This window comes from Myiozetetes cayanensis, unplaced genomic scaffold, assembly GCF_022539395.1.
Source record: "Myiozetetes cayanensis isolate MyiCay16 unplaced genomic scaffold, myiCay2020 scf7, whole genome shotgun sequence".
Classification (NCBI taxonomy): Eukaryota; Metazoa; Chordata; class Aves; order Passeriformes; family Tyrannidae; genus Myiozetetes; species Myiozetetes cayanensis.
The window spans coordinates 40873298-40889865 of NW_026087964.1; the positions used below are offsets into that span (position 1 = coordinate 40873298).

Genomic DNA, 16568 nt, shown 5'->3' on the forward strand with positions numbered 1-16568 from the left:
TCATGTCCCTGAAAAGCACTTCCACAGTCTGTACTATATGAATGTGAAATTACGATGTCAAATAAAAATATAAGGAGATAAAGCAAGGCTAAACTTTTCTTAAAGGTGTTTTAAGCATGGTGCTGCCAGGATGAAGCTTCGCTTAGACAGCTGTGGTACATACAGCAGGGAAACAGAAGTTGCTCCCCCATACCGCACTGGCCACTACCAAATCTAAAGGATGAAAAGTTAAAGATATGTAACTAGCCAAATAGCAACACTGAAAATGTAGCTCTGACCCCAGATCAACACCTCCATCTTACAGGAGCATCACTCTCTTGTTCTTGTTTTCCACCTCTCCCAGCTGGGATGTATTATAACCTCTTTAGTCCCCCTCCAAATGTTTTGGTGTCACTTGACAAAGCTTTTTGTTCTGGTGCTGTAACCTACTGGATCGATGTCATTTTACCTATGTGATGTGTGGGATATTTTTTTTAGACAGGACATAAAATATAGAAACATTTTCTTATGAAGAACCTCTTAAAAACAACAATAAAAAAATTGCAGGCTACTTTTATTGTTCACTCACATTATATTAACTGACAGCACTGTGCATTTTCACCCTCATCTATATGCTTCAACAGTCATATAAACCTACTCTCAAACCAAGAGCTTTTATTCCCAGCTCCCCATACAAAACTCCAGTTATACTTCAAAGTAGATCTCCTCCTGCAGGAAGAAAAAGAAAGGGAGAATCCTCCACAGCATCGGATCTTTTCCACTTTTTCTCCCAAAGTCAGCAAACCGCCATGGTGACAGGGCACCACGCAGACAGCCTTCAAAATTCCCCCAGCTGCCCCTTTTGAAAAGAACAGCTTGCTGAGCTCGCCTGTCTTGTGTCACTTGGCGCTCTGGATTCTGGTGTGCAAAATGGAAAGACAGCTCCGTGACTTACTGCTATTAATAAAAGCAAGCACACTCAAAGTATATTTCTGACCCACTCCTAAGTACTGCTGTATATTTATAATTCACTAGATTATGTTGCTAAAAGAAACAGATACAAAAAAATTCATACCAGAAAATTCAAACTGGTAAAAATACAAAAAATTTGGCATTAGTAGGATTAGTAGTTACGCTTATCACAGAAATTACCAGGTCCTTACAAAACATCTGGGATCTGCTGAAGCCAATGCACAGCATATGTTCTCAGCCAGTTTCTTCTGACATACAAAATGCTGCAACATTCTGCTATTATACAGTGCAGAGCCATATGAAAGACATCCTGTTTCGCAGGTTTATTAACAAAATGTCTACCACCAAAGAAACCTCAGGTGTGTTATGGCTCTGAATTCCAGCAAGGAGCACCTAGAGCCCACAAGTTAATGTTTGCTTCCTTCAGCAGGATAGCTGGTGGGAAAAGGAAGAGCAGGAAAATTAGCTGAAAAAAAACCAGCAGGAAGTCAGCTTGTGATTATTTTATATGAGTTCAAAAAAGTACTTGCAATCAAGTACAATATTAAGACTCTACCTTCCCTATATTCTTGCATTGCCTCCTTTATTTCATAGCTAAGGTAATCAGAGTTCACCAAGTTGAAATTTTCACCTGTGAAACCAAAGGCAAAGAATCAGTAATGCTATTTTTAGTTTCTTGACAAGCCTCAAACCAGACATCTGCTTCCACTGCAAGAAAGGGTGCACTTTGCTTCTGCATGCTCCCCTTGGGGTTTCTCAAGCTGCCCATGAGAGGAAAAGCTCCTTCAGAGGCCAAAGCTCTCTCCACAGCCCAAAACTGATCCTGGCCATACATCTCTCAACTCTTCTTCCTCTGCAACGTAAGCAAAGTAACATCACTGTCCTGCACAGGAACCTGCACAAAGTCCCACTGAAGCCAGCAGGGCTCCTTATGGGTAGAGGGGCAGCTGGGGTGGGCTGAGAAGCAGGACCAACACAAAACACTTTGTCCCTTCTTAGGGCACACTTGGATATAGTGACAGACAAGCACATCTGACCTAAGAGCACGACAAAAAGCTTGGCGAGTGCATCCAGCCTCTGAACAGGCTGTCACTCCACAGCAATATTTTACACTTAAAAAGGAGCAATGAGGCTTTGTAAGGTAGATCTTCAATCGCGTCAAAATGGAAGATGTGGCTTTTGGCAGGAGTATGGCAAAAAGAGGGAATAAAGAAGCTTGAGGGGCTGCCCCAAACCATAGCCAGCAGTAGAATCACAGAATCATAGAATTAGATGGGTTGGAAAGGACCTCTGAGATCATCAAGTAGGTAACAAATGGATTTGCAGCTACCACCAGGTCACATTTTTGACATCTCATCATACCTTTCCACAGCTTGCAAGATTTCAGTGGGTAGAGAGGAAATACAGAATGTGTGAGCGTTCAAATCAAGTGTCATCGTCCCCAGTCTAGCACATGCACCCGGAACAACCTAACCTCTAAACCAGGCCTCACAACAAAACCACAGAAGACATGGGGCAACCTGCAGTTCTCCAAGTCCCAAACAAGCTCCCTTAGTTTAGGAACAAAAGCAAAGGTTCCTATCTCAAAATTTGGAAGTGTACACTCTGTATGGCTGGGCACTGCCCTGCCTTCCCTGCACAGCAAACGTTTCAGTAATTGTACCAGGAACAAACCATCCACCAAAACACAGCCCACTGCTTCAATGACCAGAAAGCATGAATAATTGTTTTATTTATAAGGAGAGAAAAGAAAAAAAAATCCAAGCAAGACTGAAAGCATGGGGACCAGGAGAGAGGTGCGTGTTTGTTTTAAAGCGACTACCCGCATCTGCGGGATCAGCCACATTATCCCAGCAACACTGAGAATGCTCACAATGGCCAGAAATGTCCCCTTTTCAAAAGGGCAGTTTAAACGCTGCAGAAACTGGGTCAGCAACAGGCCACAGAAATACCTAAGCAGGCAGCAGGCACCTCGAGAGTTGTAGGCAGCAGGCTTGCAGCAAAGACCTCGAATAAAAGACAGAACACACCAAGACAGAAATCAGACAATAGCTATTGAAGAAAGGCAGTTAATAGCAACAAAGCACGTAAAGCACGGGTCAAGGAGTCGGTCAAGTACAGGCCCTTCAACTCCCTACCCTTCTCCAGTTGCCAGGAATCAAGATTTAGACACAAAGCAGAGACGCACATGGCACACAGCAGCAGCAGGCAGGCACAAAAACTGAGCAGACATGTTACATCCACAAAGCAGTAAGGGACTGCAAAACTTATTCTACAATATTACATGCTTCCCAAGGGTAGCACAGTGGTTCTTATTCTTCCAGTCTTATTAAAAAAAGTGAAAACATGAATTACACAATTTATGCTTCTATATGGTTAGCATATTCATCATCTCTGTGTTCAAATCCTTACTGTTTTTATGTTTACTGATGTGCAGACACCTTAATTTTAAAATGCCAACCCACAACTGCAATCGACAGGACAATGTAATTCCACCAAAATATATTATGTAGGCAAAATCTAAGAGGTGACCTACTAGTGAGGTCTGACTTGATGACTGCTCAGTACCCTGCATAATAGCTGACACCAAATGAGTGTGCAGCACATGTCTGACAGCCATAGTGGGGAGACTTGATTCTCTTGACACTGTTTTGCATAGACCCTTAAAACCATCTGATGTGAATGGAGGTGGTGGTTACCCAAGGCGCAAGCAGTCACGAATCAGTCACTCCCTCCTTTCTCTCATTTCACTTCTCTTTTTCTATTGTGTATCTTCCATGGTTAGACTGAAATCTGCTGTTGTCCCTTATCAGTTTGGCCAATCACTTGAAATGAGCAAGCTGTCATTTGCTCCCTACCTGCCAGTAGCTTTGTTCATTTTGTAGTTTCATTAGGGACCCTTTTCTTTTGCTTTGTTTTTAAATCTCTTCACCACCTTTAATTTTTTCACTTGTTACCATACATTTTGACCACCCTTGCCTCTCTTGCAATTACACCCCGTCCTTCCCCTGCTGACAAATTTTAGCCCAGACAGGTTCAGCATCACATTCAAGCAGCTTCCTGCACCACATGAGGCAAGACGTCTCGCCAGCATGATGTGCAACTCTCTGGCTGCACAGCCTCTCTCCCCCCAGCCAGGTAACCACGTGTGAATGGCGGCATCCCGTTTCAGTTGGGTTTTGCCTTATACAACACGCTACTCTGATCTTTAGTAAGAAGCATGAGTCTACAGAGAAGAGCCCTGTGCACCAAAGCAGGCACAAGCTGTTAAACAGCAGCTGCTGGAGAAAGGTCTTGTGGTTGCAGAGTACACCCTTTGCTTCTGTAGCAGAAAGTCCTGAGGTACCAAAGACGCAGCCACAGCTTCTGCCTCAGAACAATAAAAACTGAGGCTGGGTGTCTCAAGTCTCTGAACTTACAGGAAAACCTGAACAAAGAGGGCAGGCCAGGAAGATCAGGAACGCTGGGAATTTGAAAAGGCTGCCAGCCACAGGTTCACCTGCCACCTTGCCCCTAGAGCAAGGGGAAGCTATAAACACCATGGGAAGCAGCGGAGACAGGACAGTTTGGGGGGACATGAGCATTCCTTCACCCTGGACTCTGCAATTAGAAACCTGTCATCCCCCCTCCCTATGAAGGACTGGGAAAAACAGGCTGCTCACTAGGGCAATTCAGAGCAACTAAATTAAACTCCTTGACCATCCCTCTGGTGAAACCTCTTTCTCACTGCACAAGGAGCTAAAGACGACCACTCTTCCTTCCAGCATCTAAAGCACTGTCCTGAAATTGCTCCTCCACTACCACTCAGTTGCCCCCACAAAAGAGACCAAATACTGACAGTGGGAATGGACCCTGCCTATCACCACTCCAGGGCCAGCTCCAGGTCACGCTGTAGGTGAACCTTGCCTGGTTGCTGTAGTCACAGCTCTTCTGTGGCTTTGAAACACATTTTTTTATCATGACTGGTGCAATATGACCACTGCCATACACACCACATTCACCTGATTTCAAACAGCAGATGGGCAATGTACAAAGGCCATGATGGTACTGCAAGCATATGGGATATCTACAATACTGCAAAATAGTCTTCACAGCCTCAGTAATATTAGTAGTTTTCCCACTTGGCCACTACCTTGCCGCCCCTCTCTCCTCAGATGCACAGCCCCTCAGGGTCTGGCTGGGACAAGGGCCCAATGAAAAGGGGAAAAAACAGCACTCAGTGCAAGCTTTGCAGTGTAGTCTGTTGTGAGACAAACACTGCTGGGCACCCAGCCAGACAGTGGGCACCTTATGAGGGGAAAGAAAACTACCTCTCCTCCTGCCACATCCAGCAGCAAAACACCACTGCCCCTCCACCCAGAGATTTAATATCAAGGCACCAGTGTAACCACTGCACTGGGCAGCACTCGTTAATAGTGCCAGCATCTCTACTCCAAAATGCTCAAGATTTGCAGGTACTACTGTGTGATGCAGGAGCCAACCTGCTATGGCACGTATGGCATTACTTCAGCCAGAATCTGGTGCTTGATGCCCAGACTGCACCAAAACCGAGAGTGTCCAGCTCTGTGCACGATGACAGTCATTTGCCAATAACTTTGGTAAGAGTCCTAAGGTGAAAAGACAAACCTTTTACATTTCAGTTTTGAACACTTCCAGGAATCCTTCATAGACTGTCCCTACTTTTCAAGTAGAGAGTAAACAACTTCACACAGTAATTTCTGCATTAACTACTGCAAAGGCAACCAAATCTTTCAGAATGACATCTACAACTCTAAAATTTCATGCAATGTACATCTTCATACTCTAAGCAGTGCCTCACTAGCAGCAGTCAAGAAAGTGGAATTACTTTAAACTTTAACATTAGTTTTTATTTTTTACCAAATGTAACCAACTTTTTTATTAAAGAACCACTGCAATTTATCCTCCAAGAAAATAAAACTACTGTATTGTCAGATAATTCAGTACAATTCAACTACTCTTGCTTTTATCCTACAACTCTCCCAGGACTTCAGCTCTGTTGTGCAATGACAACAGCTAACACTACAGTGCATGTGAAGATGATGGGTTTTAAATGAGGGAAATGTCCCCACAGACCACACCTGTTTATGAAACAGCCAGCCTATAATAGAGAAGTTTTTACATATTCTCACCCAGAAAAGCCTTGAGAACACCGTGCACTTTGGCACTCCGACAAGCAGCGAGGAAGTCCGAGAGCCTAAAAAATCCAGCGCACGTGCGTTTTCAATTGCTTGTGGAGGCTGCACCTCTCATCCATGTGCACTACAGCCACGGAGTTAAAAGGCAGCACAATACACAGGAATGTCAAGACCTTGGAAACCCTACAAAGGACCCTCCTCACAAATACTACAAAAATAAGCATGCATCTGTTTTTCCTCTCTCCGGTGCTAAACACATCATACTGAAACTGCTGGCTCAGAGTCAGAGAAGTCCTCTAAGTCCCTCTTTGTTCCAAATGTACTCTCAGTGGTAGCACAACACACTGCTCCAACAAATGGCGCGAGATGGCATTAAAGTGCATACACATGTATTCACATGGCTGAATTTTGGTCTGATACATGGCTGCTGAACCTGTTTCTGACCTCATTGAAAAGAAACAAATATCTACAGGTGAAGGACTGAAGAGTTGCTTGATGCCTCCATACCCACATGCTGCCCACTGAGGAACTCTATGGAAGTGCTCATCAGGAAGAGTACCAGCAGGAAGTAGGATGCCAGGTGGCTTTTTCGATTTGATTTTAATGACCAGAAATTTCAGAAATAATTGAAGCAGCTTCACAGGAAAGGTCAGATCTCAGTACACCAATAACCTTAAAAAGATGTTATGTATTAACATTTGGATTCACTGCTTGACAGCCACTGTCAACTCTGAAAAAAGTGTGCAGGAGACAATTACAGCACTTGCAGTGACTCAAAGCCAAGCCCTAGAGCTTCTAGAAATCTGAGTGTGTGTATGACAGCTTCCTTTTGGATCCTCTCCTGGGATCCACAAAAGCTTTTAAAGCATATACCCACCACAGGTGACTAGGAGAAGCCCTCTAGTAATTCAGGAGGGAAAACAGGGCTGTAAGAACATGGCAGCATTCAGGGGTCACAAAGTACAACAAAGAAGAGTAAACAGAGATATTATTCACTTTCCATTAGATCAGGTATCAGCATTCACACAATTAAAAAAAGTTGGGAAATTTCCCTCAGGAGATAAATAGAAATGTGCTACCAACAAGGCAGATAGTAACAGAAACCAAGATAAACAGATTAAAACCTGGTTTTTTACCTCTATCTACTTTGTAAAGCTGAGACCGCCTATTTAATACAAAGTTAACTTTTTTTTTTTGAAAGGTGGAGAGATTTGTAACAACAGAATTATGCTTCAGTCTCTCAAAGAAAATAACCAGGAACCAGAACATGATACACCATCCTAACTTTCTCATTTTTACTTCCGAGTCCTTACAGCTTCTTCACGTGTCTTCACAAAGTTTTGAAGTAGAAGCTGGTTTTTATCAGGCAGTAACTAAAGACTATTTTGCATTTCGAATTTCTTGATTTTGCCATCAAGAATGTTCTGGTATGCAGGTGGGCGAGATGGTAAACCACTAACTACAGCTCACTGGATACCACAACAGTATCTTAAAACAGACATAATCTGAAGCAGCATCTCATCAGAACGTGGGAACTTCAGCAAAAACAAGAAGAGAGGGCTACTTCTCACCATCCTCCTGGAAGTATTTTTCCTTCTCTCTTCTTTTCCTTAGAATTCTGAGCAAAAAAGCTTCTTCACGGTGATTGCTTTTGATTGAGAAATTTCCATGTTTAAAATTTATATCAAGTCCAATTGTTCTACAGAAAGCAAGGTCTATTTCATACACACAAACAAAATTTCCCGAGTTATCCGTGACTAATTATATTTCCATTACTATTTCTAGAAGTTATTAAGACACACACACATACACACACAAAACCCCCTCAGCTTTATTTGTACACCACTTTGGGGCCAGGAGGTGGAGAGGAAGATAAGGTGACTATCAACACCACCAGCTTTGCCCTCTATCTTCCTTATCTCAGTTGGCAGCCTGGACATAACACAGAATGATGAACCCCTGAGAGGACAAGCAGACACCTAAATTATTCATACTGATCACGCGTTTCTCCCAGGCGATTAGCTTATTTGATGAAAGCAAACTCTTCTACAAATATAAAGCAAACATTTGCAGTGAGAACTCGGGACTCTGCAAAAGAGCTAATACACACTGTCATCAAGTGCAAGCATAATATTTGTTATATACTGTTCCCCTTCCTGAAATGGACAGGACCATTTTGTCCTGACAAAGAGGGGAGTTGGTAATTTTGCAATAATCACCAAAAAGAAAAATTCTCTTCCCAAAGCAGCTACTGAAGACAGTGGATATGGAATGGTATTAAAGAAAATGTAACTAAGATGTTTTTTAAAACTCAGGCTTGAATTTATAACCAATACTGAACTACAAGTGGTACTCGTGCTCTGTTTGCCTTGTTTCCCTGTCCATGATTTGTGTTACTATGGCAAAACTACTCAAAAGGCTCCTTCACCTACTTGCCCACAAGTCATGCACTAAGAGCCACTGCCAGGGCATGAGCACAACTTTCTCAGAGCACATTTCCTAGTCAAATAAAAATACAAAAGGCATTAAAAGCTACGTTTTTGTTGCCTTTGAGTCTCTAGAAAGATGAGAGGCAGGTAACTGCATTGCCTATCACTCTTTATTACACTGCATTAGATAGCTTTCAGGTGAACTTTATGCTGTGCTTATAATCATCAAGCCAGAGTGCTAGGGTTGGCCATTTGGAAGTGGACTCTATGCAAATTCCTACAAGTGAGTAAACTGTTGGTTTGGCTTTTTTCTGTTTTGTCACAATTTGCCAATCTGCAATAGTGGAAAAACTATGAAGCTAAATTCTTGCAGGGTGTCAATTTTCAGACTGCTGACACTGGGTCTCTGATTCCAGATGTCTACCCTTTAACTGCATAATGGTAAAATTAAAATTACTGTAAATTAAGTTCTCTTAAGGGCAACTAAGAAACAGCTATAATGGTGGTAAAAATAATTTATTAATAATAAATTTATAGATATGAAGCTAAATCTTTTGTAGCCCACTGCCCATAAATCAGAAGGAGATTAACAGACACCTGAAATCCATTATTAGTGTATTAAAATGAAAAAGTATGAGAAGAAAGTTCCTATTCTGAACTACTTGTATTACAGAGGCAGCAAGTACAGGCTAAGGGTACACTAAGTTTACAAATGGACATGGACAAACATGCCATGGCAGCTGTTTACTTTTGGTTTACTTTTTTTCCCCCCTTCTTCTCTAAATATACAAATATGTCCCAAACACAATGCAGGTTAAGTTTAACGAGAAAAATGCCATGTTCCAGAGTAGACTTGCACAGCCCTGACAGCACGCAACTGCCTGGCATTACGGGGTCACCTTCCCCATGTGTTGGCTGCATGACTACACCAACAGGCTGTGCCTCGAGATTTGTCTCTGCCCTTGCACAGCTCTTTAACCAGGACTGAAATAAACACAGAATGGGAAGACACCATATGCCCCATCCCACCTGCTCAGATCAGGATTGTCCTGACTCTCAAGGCCATGAATTCTGGGTGGGCTCTGTCCAAAAGCTCAGGCTATGGGGAATTTACCAAGAGCCCCCAAAAAATAAAATCACGCACAACAAAAGATGTATGTGTATGTGCAGTGGCTTCCAATTTTCCACACAGTGGCAAGCTGTGTGATTCGCCATACCATCCACCCAAAACCCACCAACTGCGTCCACGGCTATCCATCTCACCAGTGTAAATGCCTTGCCTTCCTCCTACCCAACAGCCACTGACAAAGGCATTACTCCTAACGTACAACAAGATGCTCTTCCTCTCAGCCCCACACTTTTGAGGACTGACCTGCTCTTCTATCTCACCAACAGTGAGCAGAGCAGCAGATCTGGCTGGGCTCCTCCACAGTTCCTCCTGCACTGCAGTAGATAAGGGGGCAGAGTCAGCCCTGGCACAAGTACCACCACGCAACCATCCCCCCAAAAGCAGGCAAAAAGGCAGGGACAGGAGGAGAGGGGACTGAGAGACTGAGGAAAGAGTAAAAAGATGCCACGAGGTCTGGGTGGGCCTCCCTGGGAGCAATTTGGGACAGGCAGAACAGAGATGACATCCTGCAAGTGACACAGGGCTTTGGTGTCTGGTCCAGCATCCATCCCACACAGTGGGATGTAGATACTAAGGGACAACTTCCATGCACATTTTCAGCTGATGCTGCCACAGAAAAAGAAGAGGAAACTAATCAGAAAAGAATCACAGGTAAATTTTAACCTGGCAAAAAAAAAAGAAAACAGTGATTCTAATCCAGAAAACTGGTAGGGCTGCACAAGTCAGGGGACAGCACCAGACGACTGAGAGGGCAAGAGAGCCTCTTCCTCTTGCAGTACAGAAACTACAACTGTTCCAGGCATGGCCCAGGCAGAACTTAGAAAAAAGTAGAGATGCCATAAAAAAGTACACAAGAGATCTGCAGGAGATAGAGAGAATAGAAAGTGAAGAAATTATTAACAGAAGAAAAGAAAGATAGGTACAGAACACCAAAATGTGAAATAGAGTTTGCCTGTCCATTTAAAACAGGTCACTACATGTGAGAGAGTTTCCTCCTGTAGCACATATCCACAAACACAATTTCTTCACATACATTAATCCCTGTGCAAACAATGACCTCACAGCCTCAGATGGGAGGAGACAGCCACCGCCTGCTATTTTTACCAGTATAGAAACTGGTGTTTCCATAGAAGCCTGTGTGGCTTTTCAAGGCACCATGAGCCAGATGAAAGCAAAAGCACCAATCTGCAATTACCACACCAAGATTGTCTTCATTTCTCCAACTAAAATTGTCATCCATAGATGAGAAAGTCCCTCTTAGGTAGCGTATGAGCCCACAGATCAAAGAGTCTCTGGTCCAACCATGAGCATCTTCCAGCCCCAGAGGGCTCACAACAGTGAGGGAAATACACACATTGCAACAGGGTTTGTTAATACAAACAGACAAGATTTTGATGATAGGAAATCCACAGTTATTAAATGTGGCCACACATCACCTTTAAAATATTTCAGACAAGGTCAAGTAGGACCTATCCTGAGGACAGAGGTTTGACAGCTCTTTGCAAAACAGTGCAGGACTGTCTCATTTGCCATTAACTGCTGATCACAGAAAGCCACAGCATCAGCTCCTCAGTTTGGTGTGAAACACAGCACAGTTGGCCTAGGCCGCTGCTCTCATTTAAGAAATGTCTGAAAGCAATTTGGAAAGAAATACCCAACAAATGAAACCTTTGTTAGCACACAGCACTACCATGCAATGTCTTGGGAGAAACCAAAACATTTTTTACCCCCTGTACTGGCGGACAAGAAACGTAGTTTTGTAAAAGGACCAGTATTTTGAAGAAGCAACGCACACAAGGGCACAGCTGTCCCTAACAACATTTAATACGAAGTTCAGCAAGGCAAAGTTCATCAGCGAATCAATTGCCACACATAAAACAGAGATAAACAATTAAAGCAGCAGGAGTTCAGCCTGGCACTCTGGCTGTGCATGGCAGAAACGTAAGGAAGGAGAGAAAGAGTGACACTGATAGCTCCTTCCAAAACAATCGCTTTCTTCATCTACAAGACAACCTCCAACTTCCTTGACCTCCTTGAAATTCTCTTCAGTAAGCTTTTTTAGTCCAGTTTCACATTATCCTCTGTGTTCCCTACAGGCTTTCTTTAGGGATTTTCACGCAAGCCTAACAGGTAGGTATGTGCAACTCATTTCCACTCCTTTACTTCTAAGATTATGTAAAGTAAATTTAATTTCTTTAGGTATTCAGTAAAAATTAAAAGTAGTAGTCCCTTGGTGATCTACTGAAATTGCAACTGGGACACAACAGCCATGACTTATCCATTAAAAACATAAGTTAAACAATACTGAAGAAGCTTTTGGTACAAACCACTAAAAACACACACTCTGTATACTGTAGAAATGTGTTACCTTATCCAAGTACAGTAATGGGGATTAAAATGCTTTTTCCCACGTAAAGCAGCTTTTTGTGTTCTTTTTTAATACACACATGGATTTCTGCTTTTTTTGTTAAACAAAAAAATTCAAAACTATTAAAAACTTAAAAAACCAGCTTTCATTATTACAAGTGAGGACCTAGCACAGGAAAAGTCCTCATGTAATCTTTAAAATGTTTTGGGGAATAAGCCTAATGACAATCTAAATGATCAGTGGTACTCCATAAAAGCTTAGGTTGAAAATATCGTTTTGAGACAGTTCCTTTCCAGACAGTTTAGATACTTACTGACACTCACAAAACTACTTCTCAGCTTTTCATTTTGAAACACTTTCTCACTGAATACTCAGCTTTATTTTAATAAAAGATGTTTTAAAAATAAACACAACATAAAACAATTTTTTTTCAATATTCAGACATTTCTTCTTGCACAAAATCAATCTTTCTTCTTCTCAGTAAGAAAAAGTAGAAGGAAAAAGAAAATATGATTGATCCTTACATATTTTTCGGTCTTTCTTTTCCTGGTTTAGCCACCACCCAATCTAGTTACCTAGTACACAGGAATACCACCATGCCATTACTTTCCAAGAATTGGACTGTCAAAAATTATGGCACTAAGACCACAGGCTTTTTGGAAGGATGAATCAGTCCTGAAGTGTCTTAATAGTCCATCCATGGTGCCAGACCTCATTTGTGCCTCTTGACTGGAGATGAAGTTGTGGCCAGGGAGGAAATGCAACATATGACCTCACAACATGAAGCAGGCTCACTCTCCCCCTGCCACTCCGGATTTTTCCTGAAGCAAACATTATAACTACATCTCTTAAGTACCCAACTACATCTCGTAAGTTCGCACTAAACCCTCTAGTAATTTCGCAGTCTGTGCACCTTAACTGCTTTGCTGTCTCTCAGGCAACTAGTAAGCTACTCCCTTGGCTACCTTTACCTTCAATTTCTCTTCCACGTCTGGAGCACTATTTCACAGACATAGCAGAAAAGACAGGATTAGGAGTAATTCCATCAGGCAATCAGAAGAGGTCAAAGTGCCAGGCATCAGCTGTCACTCCCAGGTTGCACTGACACCCCAGCAGGAACCCACTGGGAGCTGATACCATCTACTGCCCCAAGCAGCTCCAGTCCAGAGGGTCAAACGCTCTCCGGTGATCAAAGGCAAAGGTTCAACAGAAATGCTTGACTGAGCTAACTGCATCACACTCATAATTTTCCTAGCTGTTGATACCTACCTACTCAAAGCAAAATATGCCCTGTCACAGGCAAAGGCTGGAAAATGTCCTCTTACTGGCTAATTACATACCATACTCCTAGTATTCTACGGCTTTCCTTTCTCATAGACAACTACTGAGCATCACATAGTAAGAACACACATCACATAGTAAGAATACATGCTCCACAACCTGAGCACAGCAGTTTACTCTGAAAAAATGTTGTTTAATGTGTCAGCTGGGAAACTGGATCCTCAAAGGCCTATCTCCAGAAGTCCTCAACTATTTCATATTAACTACATATTAACTATTAGCTATGGCATATATGTGAAATTATGGTTTTTATAGTCCAATGACTACTTCCTTGAAGTAGAAAGCTAAAAATTTTGATAGAAATCACTTGTGCACATCACCTAACAGTAGCGTCCCTTCATTTGTGCCAGACTTCATTTGACTCATTATGGTGCTTTAGCAAGCACCTAAATCTTCAAAATTTGCTACTGCCAGTTGTGGCAAGCAAAGTCACCAGGATGAAGGGGGAGAAAAACACAATAACAAAACCTCTTCTTGTCAACAGCTGTCATTGACAAAGCTGTTCTGGAAGGCATCTTTTTACTGCTGACTTTCAAATGTAACAAGAAGTTTTTAGCAACTTGAAGATTTTTAATAGGCTAGTCCAAATATATATATGGTTTTAGTTCTGTCAAAGCCTGTGGCCTGAAGCAGTATAGCCAGCAACTCAAGTATCTACTATGCTGCATTTCTTATTTCAAAGTCTGATCCAGAGAGACACAAAACACCAGAAAGCAACATGTCGTAGCATCCAAGCAATCAGGAAGGCAGGAGTCATAGGCTGGCAATCAAGGAGTTAATAATGATTTTTTTCTCACTCAGGGAAGCTGCAAACCCACGGACCTCCAAATCAATCACTTCTCATTCACCTTCCAAATAGCTCTTCAGAAAAGTTGGTATTTTGACAATGTTTTTTACCTCCATGCAAATTTCTCTATTTGTTAAAGCTAAACCTAAGGCAGAAATAATGAGACTATATCCATCTTCCCTGTGCACTTGCCACAAGAACAAGACCAAACCAAGAAGTCCATCCCAAAAGGAAGATCTTGTGATGCCCACGCACAGGAAGAGAGTTGAAAGATTGTTGATACTTTACAGGTTTTGGGTTTTTTTCTTGAAGTAGGTTAGCAAGCTCCCAAGAGAACCCACTAACCTAGAATTAAAAACTGAATAAAACAATGTTTTGGGAAGAGACTTTCTCTTTCATGTCCCAAGATTATGAACTCTCCATACTTCTTTCAGCTCTGGGGAAATTTCTGATTTCTCTATCTCCTTTAATTTCTGCTCATACCCTTACTTTAAGGTGCTTTGCTTCCAGGGACTTCACATCAAATTACAGGAGCTTTAGCTGATTTCCCCAGGGCATGCTGTCAGACAATGAGATGAAGATGCTGCAAGCTTCAGGTTTTGCTGCTACAGGAAAAGGAAATCCCCATGATTTCACCATACAGTAATATAAGCCAAGGGAATGAAAGTTAATCTGGAAATAAAATAATAAATTCTAGTCCTTCCAATGTACCTTTGCTGGGTCTTTCTCATAAAGTCTACACTCTAACATTCCTTCAGTATACAGAGCACACTTGGGTCGGTGTTTACACACAGCAGCAAACCACAGCAGTTAAAAAGATGCACCCAAGCCACTGTTCTGTTTAGGCAACTTTCCTGAAGCATTTCAGCATGACAACAAAAGGATGTTTCCATCCATGCAAGTGAACCTCATAAACTTTATTTCAGAAAGAAAGTTCATTTTTGAAAATGAATAATTACTTGAAAAATCTTTAAGCGCCTGAATGACAAAAAACAAAAACAATAGTCAAACCACTTTTTCCTATCTGACTCTCAAGAACTGATTATTTTTCAACAGATTTTTATTATTGCCATAGTAGCCAGTTACTCCATTCATGTCCAGAGAAAAATAGGCAAGTGGAGATGGGTTTTTTTCCACCTAAACTCCATCTCTCTGCCTACTAATGAAAATCTCAGAAACCACCTTAAGCACAACATTAGAGACTGCTGCCTACTGACTACCTCTCAACAAAGAAAGCATGCAGGTAATAATTAAAGGTACAGAGTGAAAAATTTATGTCAAAATCATAGCAGTTCCCAGCTGAAAAAAATAGAAAGTTCTGTATTTGTGCAGGGAAATGCCAGCTTTCAATAGTCTACCCCTCTTTTCACAAGAGGAGGTAAAAAAAAACCCTATGCAGGTAGGAACTAGGGGACACAGGCAAGCAAAACTAATCAGCACCAGCTGTCAGAGGCCACAGTAATTCTCACATCCTGTTTCTATACCATCTTTGTAATTCCCACGGAGATGAGGCACAGGAGCCTCGATGTGATGCGGGGCTCAGATGAGAAGGCTCCCAGTGGGGCAGAAAGGGGAAAAGCCACACAAAGAAGCGCCGCAATGCAGGACAGACCCATCATAACCAGCCCGTTCCCGCCCCCCCAGGTTTACTCCTTCTGCCAGCCCCCAGCAAACCTTGTGTTTTATCAGATCTATTTGCTCTCAAACCTAAGCTAAGGGCAAAGACTGGAGATAAATGAGAAAAGCACTTCTGGCTAACTGCAGCCATCGGAGAACAGTGCTGTTACACATGTTTATTTTAAGTCTTGTGATCGTTCTGGCTGGCATGGCACTGAAAGCTGTACCCACATTAACACATACCAAAGGAAGGAAGTGTTTCACTGGTAGATGTCCAAGCATTTTAACCTGGACGCTCGGAGGCAACAAAATGTGTATTTAAAAAATAATCTGTGATACTATTTATTTACCAAACCCTTCAAAATAGAGAAGGCCTGACATTAACAGAAACAGCAGAGTTGAGGCTACAGTTCCTAAAAGCTTCATTATTCATCTGAATTCAAGACATAAGGCAGGATATTTATTGTTCCACAGCAACACATTAATAAGCCTTTGGGTTTAAGTCTCCTTTACCTCCTTCCCTGCCTCGGTACAAGTTAACACTCCAAGACTACATAAATTTGCCAATTTTGTAATGGAAAACTGTCCCCTGCTTAAAAGAAATCAACTGCAAAATATACAATACAGCAGAATTAAACCCTTTTTTTGAGTGAAAGCAATGAGAAACAAATTCATCTTAGAGACAGTATAAGAAGAAAGAAACGCAAGAGGGTATTTCACTCTTGCACACACTAAACACTATTTTTTGTTTTTTTGCTAACAAATCAATATTAACATAAAGGTGAGAAAA

The 16568-nt window shown here is 41.9% G+C and overlaps 1 protein-coding gene across 1 annotated transcript in view; it reads right to left on the reverse strand.

The window, feature by feature from the left end:
* Positions 1-16568, reverse strand: part of TMEM131L (transmembrane 131 like) — a 79283-nt gene that overhangs the window by 54774 nt on the left and 7941 nt on the right.